The 22,556-nt window shown below is 44.0% G+C and overlaps 1 long non-coding RNA gene across 1 annotated transcript in view; it reads right to left on the bottom strand.

Annotated features, from left to right (window-relative positions):
- Nucleotides 1-12,240: 12,240 nt before the first annotated feature.
- The window catches only part of LOC307181360, a 968,012-nt gene continuing 957,696 nt past the window's right edge, over nucleotides 12,241-22,556 (bottom strand). Inside the window, exon 11 of the long non-coding RNA XR_013826588.1 lies at nucleotides 12,241-12,304. This is a non-coding gene — a long non-coding RNA (uncharacterized lncRNA). The remainder of the gene's footprint in view (nucleotides 12,305-22,556) is intronic.

Below are 22,556 nucleotides of genomic sequence, written 5' to 3'. Positions count from 1 at the left end.
AGAGAATCAAGCGTGTGTACAGGGGCATAAACGCAGCAGTGATAGGATTGGAGAGGTTCGGTGAGCAAATGAAGACCCTTTGAAGTCATATTGCATGGTACCCATTCCACGGGTTTCAACTACCCAGGTTTAAGGTATTCTTCCTTCAGCTAAAACATGCATGTAGAACCTAGAGTATGATCAACAATGTGATCAGGAGACGTGTTCAAATATGTCTCAGTTTTCGTACCCTGGTACTCGGGTGCAACATTCCAGACGCTTTACTAACACTCTCCCCACTTGGAGAGTCAGCGCCTTTAACCTCCTGTTTGGCCCAGTTTGCAATTTCTGCGCAAGATGAACAGGAATAGGGAGAACCAATGAGAGGCTAGCTGGAGGTGTCTGGACGGGCAAATTTAACTCTCATTTCCCACCAGGAAGAGGAAATAACCAAAGGCTCAGCGTGCCGTGCCGGTAGCAGATTAGGGCCTGAAGCCATCCTGCGGTGTTGCGGCCAGCTCACAAGAAAGCGAGTTGAAGAAAGGAGCTCAGGGGCACTGTAATTCACAAACCTGCAGAGTTATAAATGACAGCTATCGTCCAAAAATATACTGAGGTAAGGCTGCCAAGAGGACTTGAAAGCGGGGCAGAATTGCAGGAAACCGATTTCAGGAGGTAGACTGGAATTGCATTGAAAGCATAGGAAAAGAGGCAGAACGTCCACAATGATGCACTTGGCCAAAAAGGGCGTATGCGTTTTTTCCTGAATATATTCAGGAAAAAACGCATACGCCCTTTTTGGCCAACCAAGCAAGCTTGCAAAGGAAATCTGCACTACAATGAAGTCTCACTTCCCCCCGGTCAAAAGGGCCATCTGAAAAAAGTGTAAAATCCAGAAAGGCAGGACAGGCCATGGAGAACTGGGAGCCTTGTTATGCTGATGGGCGGGATGTAAATTGCCAACAGACACTCGAGAGAAGTGTATGGTGTTTCCTGAAACATCTAAAAAACAAAGCAACAGAGCCTAGGGCACTGCCACTTATGGTCCTATAGCTTAGGGAAATTAAAATAAAAAAGACACAGCCACCCCAAAGTTTGGGACGCCTCTGTTTACAAGAACCTCGTTTATCGTACAAGTTCACTATCACAGAAAGTGAAAAATGGATAAAGAACTTGTGGTACTTACGTACAATGCAGTATCACTCAGCAATGAAATCTATGTCATCAGGCCCGTAGCAGCATAATGAGTGGATTCAGGTACGATGATTCTAACTGAAATAAGTCACACAGAAAAAGAAACATCATAAGATATCACTAATACACAGAATGTAAACTTGGCTACACAGGAACTGCATTCCAAACATAAGAGGGTCTCAAATTTAGAAAACCAACTTATGCTTGCTTAAGGGTAAAGGTGAGTTGGGGTGCTGCATAAAACCAGAGATTGAAATGAGCACAGATAAAGTTCCTTAAGTCAAATATGGAATAGACAAGAGCTACTCCTTGCTCAACGAAATGGACTCAACACCGCATATTAAACGCCTAAGAATGTACCTGACTAGTAAGTATCGTAAAACCTATGGATTGCTATGTCTCCAAAAGAGAATCAAGCGTGTGTACAGGGGCATAAACGCAGCAGTGATAGGATTGGAGAGGTTCGGTGAGCAAATGAAGACCCTTTGAAGTCATATTGCATGGTACCCATTACACGGGTCTCAACTCTCCAGGTTTAAGGTATTCTTCCTTCAGCTAAAACATGCATGTGGAACCCAAGTATGATCAACCATGTGAACGGGAGACGTGTTCAAATATGTCTCAGTTTTCCTCCCCTGGTACTCAGGTGCAACATTCCAGACGCTTTACTAACACTCTCCCCACTTGGAGAGTCAGCGCCTTTAACCTCCTGTTTGGCTCAGTTTGCAATTTCTGCGGAAGATGAACAGGAATAGCGAGAACCAATGAGAGGCTAGCTGGAGGTGTCTGGACGGGCAAATTTAACTCTCATTTCCCACCAGGAAGAGGAAATAACCAAAGGCTCAGTGTGCCGTGCCGGAACCAGATTAGGGCCTGAAGCCATCATGCGGTGTTGCGGCCAGCTCAAAAGAAAGCGAGTTGAAGAAAGGAGCTCAGGGGCACTGTAATTCACAAACCTGCAGAGTTATAAATGACAGCTATCGTCCAAAAATAGACTGAAGTAAGGCTGCCAAGAGGACTTGAAAGCGGGGCAGAATTGCAGGAAACCGATTTCAGGAGGTAGACTGGAATTGCATTGAAAGCATAGGAAAAGAGGCAGAACGTCCACAATGATGCACTTGGCCAAAAAGGGCGTATGCGTTTTTTCCTGAATATATTCAGGAAAAAACGCATACGTCCTTTTTGGCCAACCAAGCAAGCTTGCAAAGGAAATCTGCACTACAATGAAGTCTCACTTCCCCCCGGTCAAAAGGGCCATCTGAAAAAAGTGTAAAATCCAGAAAGGCAACAGGCCATGGAGAACTGGGAGCCTTGTTATGCTGATGGGCGGGATGTAAATTGCCAACAGACACTCGGGAGAAGTGTATGGTGTTTCCTGAAACATCTAAAAAACAAAGCAACAGAGCCTAGGGCACTTCCACTTATGGTCCTATAGCTTAGGGAAATTAAAATCAAAAAGACACAGCCACCCCAAAGTTTGGAACGGCTCTGTTTACAAGAACCTCGTTTACAGTACAAGTTCAACATCGCAGAAAGTGAAAAATGGATAAAGAACTTGTGGTACTTACGTACAATGCAGTATCACTCAGCAATGAAATCTATGTCATCAGGCCCGTAGCAGCATAATGAGTAGATTCAGGTACGATGATTCTAACTGAAATAAGTCACACAGAAAAAGAAACATCATAAGATATCACTAATACACGGAATGTAAACTTGGCTACACAGGAACTGAATTCCAAAACAGAACAGGTTCTCAAATTTAGAAAACCAACTTATGCTTGCTTAAGGGGAAAGGTGAGTTGGGTTGCTGCATAAAACCAGAGATTGAAATGAGCACAGATAAAGTTCCTTAAGCCAAATATGGAATAGACAAGAGCTACTCCTTGCTCAACGAAATGGACTCAACACCGCATATTAAACGCCTAAGAATGTACCTGACTAGTAAGTATCTTAAAACCTATGGATTGCTATGTCTCCGAAAGAGAATCAAGCATGTGTACAGGGGCATAAACGCAGCAGTGATAGGATTGGAGAGGTTCGGTGAGCAAATGAAGACCCTTTGAAGTCATATTGCATGGTACCCATTCCACGGGTTTCAACTACCCAGGTTTCAGGTATTCTTCCTTCAGCTAAAACATGCATGTCTAACCTAGAGTATGATCAACCATGTGATCGGGAGACGTGTTCAAATATGTCTCAGTTTTCCTCCCCTGGTACTCGGGTGCAACATTCCAGACGCTTTACTAACACTCTCCCCACTTGGAGAGTCAGTCCCTTTAACCTCCTGTTTGGCCCAGTTTGCAATTTCTGCGGAAGATGAACAGGAATAGCGAGAACCAATGAGAGGCTAGCTGGAGGTGTCTGGACGGGCAAATTTAACTCTCATTTCCCACCAGGAAGAGGAATTAACCAAAGGCTCAGCATGCCGGGCCGGAACCAGATTAGGGCCTGAAGCCATCCTGCGGTGTTGCGGCCAGGTCACAAGAAAGCGAGTTGAAGAAAGGAGCTCAGGGGCACTGTAATTCACAAACCTGCAGAGTTATAAATGACAGCTATCGTCCAAAAATAGACTGAAGTAAGGCTGCCAAGAGGACTTCAAAGCGGGGCAGAATTGCAGGAAACCGATTTCAGGAGGTAGACTGGAATTGCATTGAAAGCATAGGAAAAGAGGCAGAACGTCCACAATGATGCACTTGGCCAAAAAGGGCGTATGCGTTTTTTCCTGAATATATTCAGGAAAAAACGCATACGCCCTTTTTGGCCAACCAAGCAAGCTTGCAAAGGAAATCTGCACTACAATGAAGTCTCACTTCCCCCCGGTCAAAAGGGCCATCTGAAAAAAGTGTAAAATCCAGAAAGGCAGGACAGGCCATGGAGAACTGGGAGCCTTGTTATGCTGATGGGCGGGATGTAAATTGCCAACAGACACTTGGGAGAAGTGTATGGTGTTTCCTGAAACATCTAAAAAACAAAGCAACAGAGCCTAGGGCACTGCCACTTATGGTCCTATAGCTTAGGGAAATTAAAATCAAAAAGACACAGCCTCCCCAAAGTTTGGGACGACTCTGTTTACAAGAACCTCGTTTACAGTACAAGTTCAACATCGCAGAAAGTGAAAAATGGATAAAGAAGTTGTGGTATTTACTTACAAAGCAATATCACTCAGCAATGAAATCTCTGTCATCAGGCCCTTAGCAGCACAATGAGTAGATTCAGGTATGATGATTCTAACTGAAGTAAGTCACACAGAAAAAGAAACATCATAAGATATCAGTAATACACGGAATGTAAACTTGGCTACACAGGAACTGAATTACAGAACAGAACAGGGTCTCAAATTTAGAAAACCAACTTATGCTTGCTTAAGGGTAAAGGTGAGTTGGGGTGCTGCATAAAACCAGAGATTGAAATGAGCACAGATAAAGTTCCTTAAGTCAAATATGGAATAGACAAGAGCTACTCCTTGCTCAACGAAATGGACTCAACACCGCATATTAAACGCCTAAGAATGTACCTGACTAGTAAGTATCTTAAAACCTATGGATTGCTATGTCTCCAAAAGAGAATCAAGCATGTGTACAGGGGCATAAACGCAGCAGTGATAGGATTGGAGAGGTTCGGTGAGCAAATGAAGACCCTTTGAAGTCATATTGCATGGTACCCATTCCACGGGTCTCAACTCTCCAGGTTTAAGGTATTCTTCCTTCAGCTAAAACATGCATGTGGAACCCAAGTATGATCAACCATGTGAACGGGAGACGTGTTCAAATATGTCTCAGTTTTCCTCCCCTGGTACTCGGGTGCAACATTCCAGACGCTTTACTAACACTCTCCCCACTTGGAGAGTCAGCGCCTTTAACCTCCTGTTTGGCCCAGTTTGCAATTTCTGCGGAAGATGAACAGGAATAGCGAGAACCAATGAGAGGCTAGCTGGAGGTGTCTGGACGGGCAAATTTAACTCTCATTTCCCACCAGGAAGAGGAAATAACCAAAGGCTCAGCGTGCCGTACCGGAACCAGATTAGGGCCTGAAGCCATCCTGCGGTGTTGCGGCCAGCTCAAAAGAAAGCGAGTTGAAGAAAGGAGCTCAGGGGCACTGTAATTCACAAACCTGCAGAGTTATAAATGACAGCTATCGTCCAAAAATAGACTGAAGTAAGGCTGCCAAGAGGACTTGAAAGCGGGGCAGAATTGCAGGAAACCGATTTCAGGAGGTAGACTGGAATTGCATTGAAAGCATAGGAAAAGAGGCAGAACGTCCACAATGATGCACTTGGCCAAAAAGGGCGTATGCGTTTTTTCCTGAATATATTCAGGAAAAAACGCATACGCCCTTTTTGGCCAACCAAGCAAGCTTGCAAAGGAAATCTGCACTACAATGAAGTCTCACTTCCCCCCGGTCAAAAGGGCCATCTGAAAAAAGTGTAAAATCCAGAAAGGCAGGACAGGCCATGGAGAACTGGGAGCCTTGTTATGCTGATGGGCGGGATGTAAATTGCCAACAACCACTCGGGAGAAGTGTATGGTGTTTCCTGAAACATCTAAAAAACAAAGCAACAGAACCTAGGGCACTTCCACTTATGGTCCTATAGCTTAGGGAAATTAAAATCAAAAAGACACAGCCACCCCAAAGTTTGGGACGCTTCTGTTTACAAGAACCTCGTTTACAGTACAAGTTCAACATCGCAGAAAGTGAAAAATGGATAAAGAAGTTGTGGTATTTACTTACAAAGCAATATCACTCAGCAATGAAATCTGTGTCATCAGGCCCTTAGCAGCACAATGAGTGGATTCAGGTATGATGATTCTAACTGAAGTAAGTCACACAGAAAAAGAAACATCATAAGATATCAGTAATACACGGAATGTAAACTTGGCTACACAGGAACTGAATTACAGAACAGAACAGGGTCTCAAATTTAGAAAACCAACTTATGCTTGCTTAAGGGGAAAGGTGAGTTGGGGTGCTGCATAAAACCAGAGATTGAAATGAGCACAGATAAAGTTCCTTAAGCCAAATATGGAATAGACAAGAGCTACTCCTTGCTCAACGAAATGGACTCAACACCGCATATTAAACGCCTAAGAATGTACCTGACTTGTAAGTATCTTAAAACCTATGGATTGCTATGTCTCCGAAAGAGAATCAAGCATGTGTACAGGGGCATAAAAGCAGCAGTGATAGGATTGGAGAGGTTCGGTGAGCAAATGAAGACCCTTTGAAGTCATATTGCATGGTACCCATTCCACGGGTTTCAACTACCCAGGTTTTAGGTATTCTTCCTTCAGCTAAAACATGCATGTGGAACCCAGAGTATGATCAACCATGTGATCGGGAGACGTGTTCAAATATGTCTCAGTTTTCGTACCCTGGTACTCGGGTGCAACATTCCAGACGCTTTACTAACACTCTCCCGACTTGGAGAGTCAGTGTCTTTAACCTCCTGTTTGGCCCAGTTTGCAATTTCTGCGGAAGATGAAAAGGAGTAGCGAGAACCAATGAGAGACTAGCTGGAGGTGTCTGGACGGGCAAATTTAACTCTCATTTCCCACCAGGAAGAGGAATTAACCAAAGGCTCAGCGTGCCGTGCCGGAACCAGATTAGGGCCTGAAGCCATCCTGCGGTGTTGCGGCCAGCTCACAAGAAAGCGAGTTGAAGAAAGGAGCTCAGGGGCACTGTAATTCACAAACCTGCAGAGTTATAAATGACAGCTATCGTCCAAAAATAGACTGAAGTAAGGCTGCCAAGAGGACTTGAAAGCGGGGCAGAATTGCAGGAAACCGATTTCAGGAGGTAGACTGGAATTGCATTGAAAGCATAGGAAAAGAGGCAGAACGTCCACAATGATGCACTTGGCCAAAAAGGGCGTATGCGTTTTTTCCTGAATATATTCAGGAAAAAACGCATACGCCCTTTTTGGCCAACCAAGCAAGCTTGCAAAGGAAATCTGCACTACAATGAAGTCTCACTTCCCCCCGGTCAAAAGGGCCATCTGAAAAAAGTGTAAAATCCAGAAAGGCAGGACAGGCCATGAGGAACTGGGAGCCTTCTTATGCTGATGGGCGGGATGTAAATTGCCAACAGACACTCGGGAGAAGTGTATGGTGTTTCCTGAAACATCTAAAAAACAAAGCAACAGAGCCTAGGGCACTGCCACTTATGGTCCTATAGCTTAGGGAAATTAAAATAAAAAAGACACAGCCACCCCAAAGTTTGGGACGCCTCTGTTTACAAGAACCTCGTTTACCGTACAAGTTCAACATCGCAGAAAGTGAAAAATGGATAAAGAAGTTGTGGTATTTACTTACAAAGCAATATCACTCAGCAATGAAATCTATGTCATCAGGCCCTTAGCAGCACAATGAGTGGATTCAGGTATGATGATTCTAACTGAAATAAGTCACACAGAAAAAGAAACATCATAAGATATCAGTAATACACGGAATGTAAACTTGGCTACACAGGAACTGAATTCCAAAACAGAACAGGTTCTCAAATTTAGAAAACCAACTTATGCTTGCTTAAGGGGAAAGGTGAGTTGGGTTGCTGCATAAAACCAGAGATTGAAATGAGCACAGATAAAGTTCCTTAAGCCAAATATGGAATAGACAAGAGCTACTCCTTGCTCAACGAAATGGACTCAACACCGCATATTAAACGCCTAAGAATGTACCTGACTAGTAAGTATCTTAAAACCTATGGATTGCTATGTCTCCGAAAGAGAATCAAGCATGTGTACAGGGGCATAAACGCAGCAGTGATAGGATTGGAGAGGTTCGGTGAGCAAATGAAGACCCTTTGAAGTCATATTGCATGGTACCCATTCCACGGGTTTCAACTACCCAGGTTTTAGGTATTCTTCCTTCAGCTAAAACATGCATGTGGAACCCAGAGTATGATCAACCATGTGATCGGGAGACGTGTTCAAATATGTCTCAGTTTTCGTACCCTGGTACTCGGGTGCAACATTCCAGACGCTTTACTAACACTCTCCCGACTTGGAGAGTCAGTGTCTTTAACCTCCTGTTTGGCCCAGTTTGCAATTTCTGCGGAAGATGAACAGGAATAGCGAGAACCAATGAGAGACTAGCTGGAGGTGTCTGGACGGGCAAATTTAACTCTCATTTCCCACCAGGAAGAGGAATTAACCAAAGGCTCAGCATGCCGTGCCGGAACCAGATTAGGGCCTGAAGCCATCCTGCGGTGTTGCGCCCAGCTCAAAAGAAGGCGAGTTGAAGAAAGGAGCTCAGGGGCACTGTAATTCACAAACCTGCAGAGTTATAAATGACAGCTATCGTCCAAAAATAGACTGAAGTAAGGCTGCCAAGAGGACTTGAAAGCAGGGCAGAATTGCAGGAAACCGATTTCAGGAGGTAGACTGGAATTGCATTGAAAGCATAGGAAAAGAGGCAGAACGACCACAATGATGCACTTGGCCAAAAAGGGCGTATGCGTTTTTTCCTGAATATATTCAGGAAAAAACGCATATGCCCTTTTTGGCCAACCAAGCAAGCTTGCAAAGGAAATCTGCACTACAATGAAGTCTCACTTCCCCCTGGTCAAAAGGGCCATCTGAAAAAAGTGTAAAATCCAGAAAGGCAGGACAGGCCATGGAGAACTGGGAGCCTTGTTATGCTGATGGGCGGGATGTAAATTGCCAACAACCACTCGGGAGAAGTGTATGGTGTTTCCTGAAACATCTAAAAAACAAAGCAACAGAGCCTAGGGCACTGCCACTTATGGTCCTATAGCTTAGGGAAATTAAAATAAAAAAGACACAGCCACCCCAAAGTTTGGGTCGCCTCTGTTTACAAGAACCTCGTTTACTGTACAAGTTCAATATCACAGAAAGTGAAAAATGGATAAAGAACTTGTGGTACTTACGTACAATGCAGTATCACTCAGCAATGAAATCTATGTCAACAGGCCCGTAGCAGCATAATGAGTGGATTCAGGTACGATGATTCTAACTGAAATAAGTCACACAGAAAAAGAAACATCATAAGATATCACTAATACACGGAAAGTAAACTTGGCTACACAGGAACTGCATTCCAAAACAGAACAGGGTCTCAAATTTAGAAAACCAACTTATGCTTGCTTAAGGGGAAAGGTGAGTTGGGGTGCTGCATAAAACCAGAGATTGAAATGAGCACAGGTAAAGTTCCTTAAGCCAAATATGGAATAGACAAGAGCTACTCCTTGCTCAACGAAATGGACTCAACACCCCATATTAAACGCCTAAGAATGTACCTGACTAGTAAGTATCTTAAAACCTATGGATTGGTATGTCTCCAAAAGAGAATCAAGCGTGTGTACAGGGGCATAAATGCAGCAGTGGTAGGATTGGAGAGGTTCGGTGAGCAAATGAAGACCCTTTGAAGTCATATTGCATGGTACCCATTACACGGGTCTTAACTCTCCAGGATTAAGGTATTCTTCCTTCAGCTAAAACATGCATGTGGAACCTAGAGTATGATCAACCATGTGATCGGGAGACGTGTTCAAATATGTCTCAGTTTTCGTACCCTGGTACTCGGGTGCAACATTCCAGACGCTTTACTAACACTCTCCCGACTTGGAGAGTCAGTCCCTTTAACCTTCTGTATGGCCCATTTTGCAATTTCTGCGGAAGATGAACAGGAATAGCGAGAACCAATGGAGACTATCTGGAGGTGTCTGGACAGGCAAATTTAACTCTCATTTCCTACCAGGAAGAGGAATTAACCAAAGGCTCAGCGTGCCATGCCAGAACCAGATTACGGCCTGAAGCCATCCTGCGGTGTTGCGGCCAGCTAGAAGAAGGCGAGTTGAAGAAAGGAGCTCAGGGGCACTGTAATTCACAAACCTGCAGAGTTATAAATGACAGCTATCGTCCAAAAATAGACTGAAGTAAGGCTGCCAAGAGGACTTGAAAGCGGGGCAGAATTGCAGGAAACCGATTTCAGGAGGTAGACTGGAATTGCATTGAAAGCATAGGAAAAGAGGCAGAACGTCCACAATGATGCACTTGGCCAAAAAGGGCGTATGCGTTTTTTCCTGAATATATTCAGGAAAAAACGCATACGCCCTTTTTGGCCAACCAAGCAAGCTTGCAAAGGAAATCTACACTACAATGAAGTCTCACTTCCCCCCGGTCAAAAGGGCCATCTGAAAAAAGTGTAAAATCCAGAAAGGCAGGACAGGCCATGGAGAACTGGGAGCCTTGTTATGCTGATGGGCGGGATGTAAATTGCCAACAACCACTCGGGAGAAGTGTATGGTGTTTCCTGAAACATCTAAAAAACAAAGCAACAGAACCTAGGGCACTTCCACTTATGGTCCTATAGCTTAGGGAAATTAAAATCAAAAAGACACAGCCACCCCAAAGTTTGGGACGCCTCTGTTTACAAGAACCTCGTTTACAGTACAAGTTCAACATCGCAGAAAGTGAAAAATGGATAAAGAACTTGTGGTATTTACTTACAATGCAGTATCACTCAGCAATGAAATCTGTGTCATCAGGCCCTTAGCAGCACAATGAGTGGATTCAGGTATGATGATTCTAACTGAAATAAGTCACACAGAAAAAGAAACATCATAAGATATCAGTAATACACAGAATGTAAACTTGGCTACACAGGAACTGAATTACAGAACAGAACAGTGTCTCAAATTTAGAAAACCAACTTATGCTTGCTTAAGGGGAAAGGTGAGTTGGGGTGCTGCATAAAACCAGAGATTGAAATGAGCACAGATAAAGTTCCTTAAGCCAAATATGGAATAGACAAGAGCTACTCCTTGCTCAACGAAATGGACTCAACACCGCATATTAAACGCCTAAGAATGTACCTGACTTGTAAGTATCTTAAAACCTATGGATTGCTATGTCTCCGAAAGAGATTCAAGCATTTGTACAGGGGCATAAACGCAGCAGTGATAGGATTGGAGAGGTTCAGTGAGCAAATGAAGACCCTTTGAAGTCATATTGCATGGTACCCATTCCACGGGTTTCAACTACCTAGGATTAAGGTATTCTTCCTTCAGCTAAAACATGCATGTGGAACCTAGAGTATGATCAACCATGTGATCGGGAGACGTGTTCAAATATGTCTCAGTTTTCGTACCCTGGTACTCGGGTGCAACATTCCAGACGCTTTACTAACACTCTCCCTACTTGGAGAGTCAGTGCTTTTAACCTCCTGTTTGGCCCAGTTTGCAATTTCTGCGGAAAATGAACAGGAATAGCGAGAACCAATGAGAGACTAGCTGGAGGTGTCTGGACGGGCAAATTTAACTCTCATTTCCCACCAGGAAGAGGAATTAACCAAAGGCTCAGCGTGCCGTGCCGGAACCAGATTAGGGCCTGAAGCCATCCTGCGGTGTTGCGGCCAGCTCACAAGAAAGCGAGTTGAAGAAAGGAGCTCAGGGGCACTGTAATTCACAAACCTGCAGAGTTATAAATGACAGCTATCGTCCAAAAATAGACTGAAGTAAGGCTGCCAAGAGGACTTGAAAGCGGGGCAGAATTGCAGGAAACCGATTTCAGGAGGTAGACTGGAATTGCATTGAAAGCATAGGAAAAGAGGCCGAACGTCCACAATGATGCACTTGGCCAAAAAGGGCGTATGCGTTTTTTCCTGAATATATTCAGGAAAAAACGCATACGCCCTTTTTGGCCAACCAAGCAAGCTTGCAAAGGAAATCTGCACTACAATGAAGTCTCACTTCCCCCTGGTCAAAAGGGCCATCTGAAAAAAGTGTAAAATCCAGAAAGGCAGGACAGGCCATGGAGAACTGGGAGCCTTGTTATGCTGATGGGCGGGATGTAAATTGCCAACAACCACTCCGGAGAAGTGTATGGTGTTTCCTGAAACATCTAAAAAACAAAGCAACAGAGCCTAGGGCACTTCCACTTATGGTCCTATAGCTTAGGGAAATTAAAATCAAAAAGACACAGCCACCCCAATGTTTGGGACGCCTCTGTTTACAAGAACCTCGTTTACAGTACAAGTTCAACATCGCAGAAAGTGAAAAATGGATAAAGAAGTTGTGGTATTTACTTACAAAGCAATATCACTCAGCAATGAAATCTGTGTCATCAGGCCCTTAGCAGCACAATGAGTGGATTCAGGTATGATGATTCTCACTGAAATAAGTCACACAGAAAAAGAAACATCATAAGATATCACTAATACACGGAATGTAAACTTGGCTACACAGGAACTGAATTACAGAACAGAACAGGGTCTCAAATTTAGAAAACCAACTTATGCTTGCTTAAGGGTAAAGGTGAGTTGGGGTGCTGCATAAAACCAGAGATTGAAATGAGCACAGATAAAGTTCCTTAAGCCAAATATGGAATAGACAAGAGCTACTCCTTGCTCAACGAAATGGACTCAACACCCCATATTAAACGCCTAAGAATGTACCTGACTTGTAAGTATCTTAAAACCTATGGATTGCTATGTCTCCGAAAGAGAATCAAGCATGTGTACAGGGGCATAAACGCAGCAGTGATAGGATTGGAGAGGTTCGGTGAGCAAATGAAGACCCTTTGAAGTCATATTGCATGGTACCCATTCCACGGGTTTCAACTACCCAGGTTTAAGGTATTCTTCCTTCAGCTAAAACATGCATGTGGAACCTAGAGTATGATCAACCATGTGATCGGGAGACGTGTTCCAATATGTCTCAGTTTTCGTACCCTGGTACTCGGGTGCAACATTCCAGACGCTTTACTAACACTCTCCCTACTTGGTGAGTCAGTGCCTTTAACCTCCTGTTTGCCCCAGTTTGCAATTTCTGCGGAAGATGAACAGGAATAGCGAGAACCAATGAGAGACTAGCTGGAGGTGTCTGGACGGGCAAATTTAACTCTCATTTCCCACCAGGAAGAGGAATTAACCAAAGGCTCAGCGTGCCGTGCCAGAACCAGATTAGGGCCTGAAGCCATCCTGCGGTGTTGCGGCCAGCTCACAAGAAAGCGAGTTGAAGAAAGGAGCTCAGGGGCACTGTAATTCACAAACCTGCAGAGTTATAAATGAAAGCTATCGTCCAAAAATAGACTGAAGTAAGGCTGACAAGAGGACTTGAAAGCGGGGCAGAATTGCAGGAAACCGATTTCAGGAGGTAGACTGGAATTGCATTGAAAGCATAGGAAAAGAGGCCGAACGTCCACAATGATGCACTTGGCCAAAAAGGGCATATGCGTTTTTTCCTGAATATATTCAGGAAAAAACGCATACGCCCTTTTTGGCCAACCAAGCAAGCTTGCAAAGGAAATCTGCACTACAATGAAGTCTCACTTCCCCCTGGTCAAAAGGGCCATCTGAAAAAAGTGTAAAATCCAGAAAGGCAGGACAGGCCATGGAGAACTGGGAGCCTTGTTATGCTGATGGGCGGGATGTAAATTGCCAACAGACACTCCGGAGAAGTGTATGGTGTTTCCTGAAACATCTAAAAAACAAAGCAACAGAACCTAGGGCACTTCCACTTATGGTCCTATAGCTTAGGGAAATTAAAATCAAAAAGACACAGCCACCCCAAAGTTTGGAACGGCTCTGTTTACAAGAACCTCGTTTACAGTACAAGTTCAACATCGCAGAAAGTGAAAAATGGATAAAGAAGTTGTGGTATTTACTTACAAAGCAATATCACTCAGCAATGAAATCTGTGTCATCAGGCCCTTAGCAGCACAATGAGTGGATTCAGGTATGATGATTCTAACTGAAGTAAGTCACACAGAAAAAGAAACATCATAAGATATCAGTAATACACGGAATGTAAACTTGGCTACACAGGAACTGAATTACAGAACAGGACAGGGTCTCAAATTTAGAAAACCAACTTATGCTTGCTTAAGGGGAAAGGTGAGTTGGGGTGCTGCATAAAACCAGAGATTGAAATGAGCACAGATAAAGTTCCTTAAGCCAAATATGGAATAGACAAGAGCTACTACTTGCTCAACGAAATGGACTCAACACCGCATATTAAACGCCTAAGAATGTACCTGACTAGTAAGTATCTTAAAACCTATGGATTGCTATGTCTCCGAAAGAGAATCAAGCATGTGTACAGGGACATAAACGCAGCAGTGATAGGATTGGAGAGGTTCGGTGAGCAAATGAAGATCCTTTGAAGTCATATTGCATGGTACCCATTCCACGGGTTTCAACTACCCAGGTTTTAGGTATTCTTCCTTCAGCTAAAACATGCATGTGGAACCCAGAGTATGATCAACCATGTGATCGGGAGACGTGTTCAAATATGTCTCACTTTTCGTACCCTGGTACTCGGGTGCAACATTCCAGACGCTTTACTAACACTCTCCAGACTTGTTCAGTCAGTGCCTTTAACCTCCTGTTTGGCCCAGTTTGCAATTTCTGCGGAAGATGAACAGGAATAGCGAGAACCAATGAGAGACTAGCTGGAGGTGTCTGGACGGGCAAATTTAACTCTCATTTCCCACCAGGAAGAGGAATTAACCAAAGGCTCAGCGTGCCGTGCCGGAACCAGATTAGGGCCTGAAGCCATCCTGCGGTGTTGCGGCCAGCTCACAAGAAAGCGAGTTGAAGAAAGGAGCTCAGGGGCACTGTAATTCAGAAACCTGCAGAGTTATAAATGACAGCTATCGTCCAAAAATAGACTGAAGTAAGGCTACCAAGAGGACTTGAAAGCGGGGCAGAATTGCAGGAAACCGATTTCAGGAGGTAGACTGGAATTGCATTGAAAGCATAGGAAAAGAGGCAGAACGTCCACAATGATGCACTTGGCCAAAAAGGGCGTATGCGTTTTTCCCTGAATATATTCAGGAAAAAACGCATACGCCCTTTTTGGCCAACCAAGCAAGCTTGCAAAGGAAATCTGCACTACAATGAAATCTCACTTCCCCCTGGTCAAAAGGGCCATCTGAAAAAAGTGTAAAATCCAGAAAGGCAGGACAGGCCATGGAGAACTGGGAGCCTTGTTATGCTGATGGGCGGGATGTAAATTGCCAACAACCACTCGGGAGAAGTGTATGGTGTTACCAGAAACATCTAAAAAACAAAGCAACAGAACCTAGGGCATTTCCACTTATGGTCCTATAGATTAGGGAAATTAAAATCAAAAAGACACAGCCACCCCACAGTTTGGAACGGCTCTGTTTACAAGAACCTCGTTTACAGTACAAGTTCAACATCGCAGAAAGTGAAAAATGGATAAAGAAGTTGTGGTATGTAGTTACAAAGCAATATCACTCAGCAATGAAATCTGTGTCATCAGGCCCTTAGCAGCACAATGAGTGGATTCAGGTATGATGATTCTAACTGAAATAAGTCACACAGAAAAAGAAACATCATAAGATATCAGTAATACACGGAATGTAAACTTGGCTACACAGGAACTGAATTACAGAACAGAACAGGGTCTCAAATTTAGAAAACCAACTTATGCTTGCTTAAGGGGAAAGGTGAGTTGGGGTGCTGCATAAAACCAGAGATTGAAATGAGCACAAAGTTCCTTAAGCCAAATATGGAATAGGCAAGAGCTACTCCTTGCTCAACGAAATGGACTCAACACCGCATATTAAACGCCTAAGAATGTACCTGACTAGTAAGTATCTTAAAACCTATAGATTGCTATGTCTCCGAAAGAGAATCAAGCATGTGTACAGGGGCATAAACGCAGCAGTGATAGGATTGGAGAGGTTCAGTGAGCAAATGAAGACCTTTGAAGTCATATTGCATGGTACCCATTCCACGGGTTTCAACTACGCAGATTTTAGGTATTCTTCCTTCAGCTAAAACATGCATGTGGAACCCAGAGTATGATCAACCATGTGATCGGGAGACGTGTTCAAATATGTCTCAGTTTTCCTCCCCTGGTACTCGGGTGCAACATTCCAGACGCTTTACTAACACTCTCCCCACTTGGAGAGTCAGTCCCTTTAACCTCCTGTTTGGCCCAGTTTGCAATTTCTGCGGAAGATGAACAGGAATAGCGAGAACCAATGAGAGGCTAGCTGGAGGTGTCTGGACGGGCAAATTTAACTCTCATTTCCCACCAGGAAGAGGAAATAACCAAAGGCTCAGCGTGCCGTACCGGAACCAGATTAGGGCCTGAAGCCATCCTGCGGTGTTGCGGCCAGCTCAAAAGAAAGCGAGTTGAAGAAAGGAGCTCAGGGGCACTGTAATTCACAAACCTGCAGAGTTATAAATGACAGCTATCGTCCAAAAATAGACTGAAGTAAGGCTGCCAAGAGGACTTGAAAGCGGGGCAGAATTGCAGGAAACCGATTTCAGGAGGTAGACTGGAATTGCATTGAAAGCATAGGAAAAGAGGCAGAACGTCCACAATGATGCACTTGGCCAAAAAGGGCGTATGCGTTTTTTCCTGAATATATTCAGGAAAAAACGCATACGCCCTTTTTGGCCAACCAAGCAAGCTTGCAAAGGAAATCTGCACTACAATGAAGTCTCACTTCCCCCCGGTCAAAAGGGCCATCTGAAAAAAGTGTAAAATCCAGAAAGGCAGGACAGGCCATGGAGAACTGGGAGCCTTGTTATGCTGATGGGCGGGATGTAAATTGCCAACAACCACTCGGGAGAAGTGTATGGTGTTTCCTGAAACATCTAAAAAACAAAGCAACAGAACCTAGGGCACTTCCACTTATGATCCTATAGCTTAGGGAAATTAAAATCAAAAAGACACAGCCACCCCAAAGTTTGGAACGGCTCTGTTTACAAGAACCTCGTTTACAGTACAAGTTCAACATTGCAGAAAGTGAAAAATGGATAAAGAAGTTGTGGTATTTAGTTACAAAGCAATATCACTCAGCAATGAAATCTGTGTCATCAGGCCCTTAGCAGCACAATGAGTGGATTCAGGTATGATGATTCTAACTGAAATAAGTCACACAGAAAAAGAAACATCATAAGATATCAGTAATACACGGAATGTAAACTTGGCTACACAGGAACTGAATTACAGAACAGAACAGGGTCTCAAATTTAGAAAACCAACTTATGCTTGCTTAAGGGGAAAGGTGAGTTGGGGTGCTGCATAAAACCAGAGATTGAAATGAGCACAAAGTTCCTTAAGCCAAATATGGAATAGACAAGAGCTACTCCTTGCTCAACGAAATGGACTCAACACCGCATATTAAACGCCTAAGAATGTACCTGACTAGTAAGTATCTTAAAACCTATAGATTGCTATGTCTCCGAAAGAGAATCAAGCATGTGTACAGGGGCATAAACGCAGCAGTGATAGGATTGGAGAGGTTTAGTGAGCAAATGAAGACCTTTGAAGTCATATTGCATGGTACCCATTCCACGGGTTTCAACTACGCAGATTTTAGGTATTCTTCCTTCAGCTAAAACATGCATGTGGAACCCAGAGTATGATCAACCATGTGATCGGGAGACGTGTTCAAATATGTCTCAGTTTTCCTCCCCTGGTACTCGGGTGCAACATTCCAGACGCTTTACTAACACTCTCCCCACTTGGAGAGTCAGTCCCTTTAACCTCCTGTTTGGCCCAGTTTGCAATTTCTGCGGAAGATGAACAGGAATAGCGAGAACCAATGAGAGGCTAGCTGGAGGTGTCTGGACGGGCAAATTTAACTCTCATTTCCCACCAGGAAGAGGAAATAACCAAAGGCTCAGCGTGCCGTACCGGAACCAGATTAGGGCCTGAAGCCATCCTGCGGTGTTGCGGCCAGCTCAAAAGAAAGCGAGGTGAAGAAAGGAGCTCAGGGGCACTGTAATTCACAAACCTGCAGAGTTATAAATGACAGCTATCGTCCAAAAATAGACTGAAGTAAGGCTGCCAAGAGGACTTGAAAGCGGGGCAGAATTGCAGGAAACCGATTTCAGGAGGTAGACTGGAATTGCATTGAAAGCATAGGAAAAGAGGCAGAACGTCCACAATGATGCACTTGGCCAAAAAGGGTGTATGCGTTTTTTCCTGAATATATTCAGGAAAAAACGCATACGCCCTTTTTGGCCAACCAAGCAAGCTTGCAAAGGAAATCTGCACTACAATGAAGTCTCACTTCCCCCCGGTCAAAAGGGCCATCTGAAAAAAGTGTCAAATCCAGAAAGGCAGGACAGGCCATGGAGAACTGGGAGCCTTGTTATGCTGATGGGCGGGATGTAAATTGCCAACAGCCACTCGGGAGAAGTGTATGGTGTTTCCTGAAACATCTAAAAAAACAAAGCAACAGAGCCTAGTGCACTTCCACTTATTGTCCTATAGCTTAGGGAAATTAAAATCAAAAAGACACAGCCACCCCAAAGTTTGGGACGCCTCTGTTTACAAGAACCTCGTTTACCGTACCAGTTCAATATCACAGAAAGTGAAAAATGGATAAAGAAGTTGTGGTACTCATGTACAAAGCAATATCACTCAGCAATGAAATCTATGTCACCAGGCCCGTAGCAGCATAATGAGTGGATTCGGGTATGGTGATTCTAATTGAAATAAGTCACACAGAAAAAGAAACATCATAAGATATCAGTAATACACGGAATGTAAACTTGGCTACACAGGAACTGAATTACAGAACAGAACAGGGTCTCAAATTTAGAAAACCAACTTATGCTTGCTTAAGGGGAAAGGTGAGTTGGGGTGCTGCATAAAACCAGAGATTGAAATGAGCACAAAGTTCCTTAAGCCAAATATGGAATAGACAAGAGCTACTCCTTGCTCAACGAAATGGACTCAACACCGCATATTAAACGCCTAAGAATGTACCTGACTAGTAAGTATCTTAAAACCTATAGATTGCTATGTCTCCGAAAGAGAATCAAGCATGTGTACAGGGGCATAAACGCAGCAGTGATAGGATTGGAGAGGTTCAGTGAGCAAATGAAGACCTTTGAAGTCATATTGCATGGTACCTATTCCACGGGTTTCAACTACGCAGATTTTAGGTATTCTTCCTTCAGCTAAAACATGCATGTGGAACCCAGAGTATGATCAACCATGTGATCGGGAGACGTGTTCAAATATGTCTCAGTTTTCCTCCCCTGGTACTCGGGTGCAACATTCCAGACGCTTTACTAACACTCTCCCCACTTGGAGAGTCAGTCCCTTTAACCTCCTGTTTGGCCCAGTTTGCAATTTCTGCGGAAGATGAACAGGAATAGCGAGAACCAATGAGAGGCTAGCTGGAGGTGTCTGGACGGGCAAATTTAACTCTCATTTCCCACCAGGAAGAGGAAATAACCAAAGGCTCAGCGTGCCGTACCGGAACCAGATTAGGGCCTGAAGCCAACCTGCGGTGTTGCGGCCAGCTCAAAAGAAAGCGAGTTGAAGAAAGGAGCTCAGGGGCACTGTAATTCACAAACCTGCAGAGTTATAAATGACAGCTATCGTCCAAAAATAGACAGAAGTAAGGCTGCCAAGAGGACTTGAAAGCGGGGCAGAATTGCAGGAAACCGATTTCAGGAGGTAGACTGGAATTGCATTGAAAGCATAGGAAAAGAGGCAGAACGTCCACAATGATGCACTTGGCCAAAAAGGGCGTATGCGTTTTTTCCTGAATATATTCAGGAAAAAACGCATATGCCCTTTTTGGCCAACCAAGCAAGCTTGCAAAGGAAATCTGCACTACAATGAAGTCTCACTTCCCCCCGGTCAAAAGGGCCATCTGAAAAAAGTGTAAAATCCAGAAAGGCAGGACAGGCCATGGAGAACTGGGAGCCTTGTTATGCTGATGGGCGGGATGTAAATTGCCAACAGCCACTCCGGAGAAGTGTATGGTGTTTCCTGAAACATCTAAAAAACAAAGCAACAGAACCTAGGGCACTTCCACTTATGATCCTATAGCTTAGGGAAATTAAAATCAAAAAGACACAGCCACCCCAAAGTTTGGAACGGCTCTGTTTACAAGAACCTCGTTTACAGTACAAGTTCAACATCGCAGAAAGTGAAAAATGGATAAAGAAGTTGTGGTATTTAGTTACAAAGCAATATCACTCAGCAATAAAATCTGTGTCATCAGGCCCTTAGCAGCACAATGAGTGGATTCAGGTATGATGATTCTAACTGAAATAAGTCACACAGAAAAAGAAACATCATAAGATAGCAGTAATACACGGAATGTAAACTTGGCTACACAGGAACTGAATTACAGAACAGAACAGGGTCTCAAATTTAGAAAACCAACTTATGCTTGCTTAAGGGTAAAGGTGAGTTGGGGTGCTGCATAAAACCAGAGATTGAAATGAGCACAAAGTTCCTTAAGCCAAATATGGAATAGACAAGAGCTACTCCTTGCTCAACGAAATGGACTCAACACCGCATATTAAACGCCTAAGAATGTACCTGACTAGTAAGTATCTTAAAACCTATAGATTGCTATGTCTCCGAAAGAGAATCAAGCATGTGTACAGGGGCATAAACGCAGCAGTGATAGGATTGGAGAGGTTCAGTGAGCAAATGAAGACCTTTGAAGTCATATTGCATGGTACCCATTCCACGGGTTTCAACTACGCAGATTTTAGGTATTCTTCCTTCAGCTAAAACATGCATGTGGAACCCAGAGTATGATCAACCATGTGATCGGGAGACGTGTTCAAATATGTCTCAGTTTTCCTCCCCTGGTACTCGGGTGCAACATTCCAGACGCTTTACTAACACTCTCCCCACTTGGAGAGTCAGTCCCTTTAACCTCCTGTTTGGCCCAGTTTGCAATTTCTGCGGAAGATGAACAGGAATAGCGAGAAGCAATGAGAGGCTAGCTGGAGGTGTCTGGACGGGCAAATTTAACTCTCATTTCCCACCAGGAAGAGGAAATAACCAAAGGCTCAGCGTGCCGTACCGGAACCAGATTAGGGCCTGAAGCCATCCTGCGGTGTTGCGGCCAGCTCAAAAGAAAGCGAGTTGAAGAAAGGAGCTCAGGGGCACTGTAATTCACAAACCTGCAGAGTTATAAATGACAGCTATCGTCCAAAAATAGACTGAAGTAAGGCTGCCAAGAGGACTTGAAAGCGGGGCAGAATTGCAGGAAACCGATTTCAGGAGGTAGACTGGAATTGCATTGAAAGCATAGGAAAAGAGGCAGAACGTCCACAATGATGCACTTGGCCAAAAAGGGCGTATGCGTTTTTTCCTGAATATATTCAGGAAAAAACGCATACGCCCTTTTTGGCCAACCAAGCAAGCTTGCAAAGGAAATCTGCACTACAATGAAGTCTCACTTCCCCCCGGTCAAAAGGGCCATCTGAAAAAAGTGTCAAATCCAGAAAGGCAGGACAGGCCATGGAGAACTGGGAGCCTTGTTATGCTGATGGGCGGGATGTAAATTGCCAACAGCCACTCGGGAGAAGTGTATGGTGTTTCCTGAAACATCTAAAAAAACAAAGCAACAGAGCCTAGTGCACTTCCACTTATGGTCCTATAGCTTAGGGAAATTAAAATCAAAAAGACACAGCCACCCCAAAGTTTGGGACGCCTCTGTTTACAAGAACCTCGTTTACCGTACAAGTTCAATATCACAGAAAGTGAAAAATGGATAAAGAAGTTGTGGTACTCATGTACAAAGCAATATCACTCAGCAATGAAATCTATGTCACCAGGCCCGTAGCAGCATAATGAGTGGATTCGGGTATGGTGATTCTAATTGAAATAAGTCACACAGAAAAAGAAACATCATAAGATATCAGTAATACACGGAATGTAAACTTGGCTACACAGGAACTGAATTACAGAACAGAACAGGGTCTCAAATTTAGAAAACCAACTTATGCTTGCTTAAGGGGAAAGGTGAGTTGGGGTGCTGCATAAAACCAGAGATTGAAATGAGCACAAAGTTCCTTAAGCCAAATATGGAATAGACAAGAGCTACTCCTTGCTCAACGAAATGGACTCAACACCGCATATTAAACGCCTAAGAATGTACCTGACTAGTAAGTATCTTAAAACCTATAGATTGCTATGTCTCCGAAAGAGAATCAAGCATGTGTACAGGGGCATAAACGCAGCAGTGATAGGATTGGAGAGGTTCAGTGAGCAAATGAAGACCTTTGAAGTCATATTGCATGGTACCTATTCCACGGGTTTCAACTACGCAGATTTTAGGTATTCTTCCTTCAGCTAAAACATGCATGTGGAACCCAGAGTATGATCAACCATGTGATCGGGAGACGTGTTCAAATATGTCTCAGTTTTCCTCCCCTGGTACTCGGGTGCAACATTCCAGACGCTTTACTAACACTCTCCCCACTTGGAGAGTCAGTCCCTTTAACCTCCTGTTTGGCCCAGTTTGCAATTTCTGCGGAAGATGAACAGGAATAGCGAGAACCAATGAGAGGCTAGCTGGAGGTGTCTGGACGGGCAAATTTAACTCTCATTTCCCACCAGGAAGAGGAAATAACCAAAGGCTCAGCGTGCCGTACCGGAACCAGATTAGG

The sequence above is a fragment of the Stenella coeruleoalba genome (assembly GCF_951394435.1).
Source record: "Stenella coeruleoalba genome assembly, contig: scaffold_118, whole genome shotgun sequence".
Lineage (NCBI taxonomy): Eukaryota > Metazoa > Chordata > Mammalia > Artiodactyla > Delphinidae > Stenella > Stenella coeruleoalba.
The sequence above is the reverse complement of the archived record's forward strand: the minus strand, read 5'-3'. Positions and strand labels throughout refer to the sequence as shown.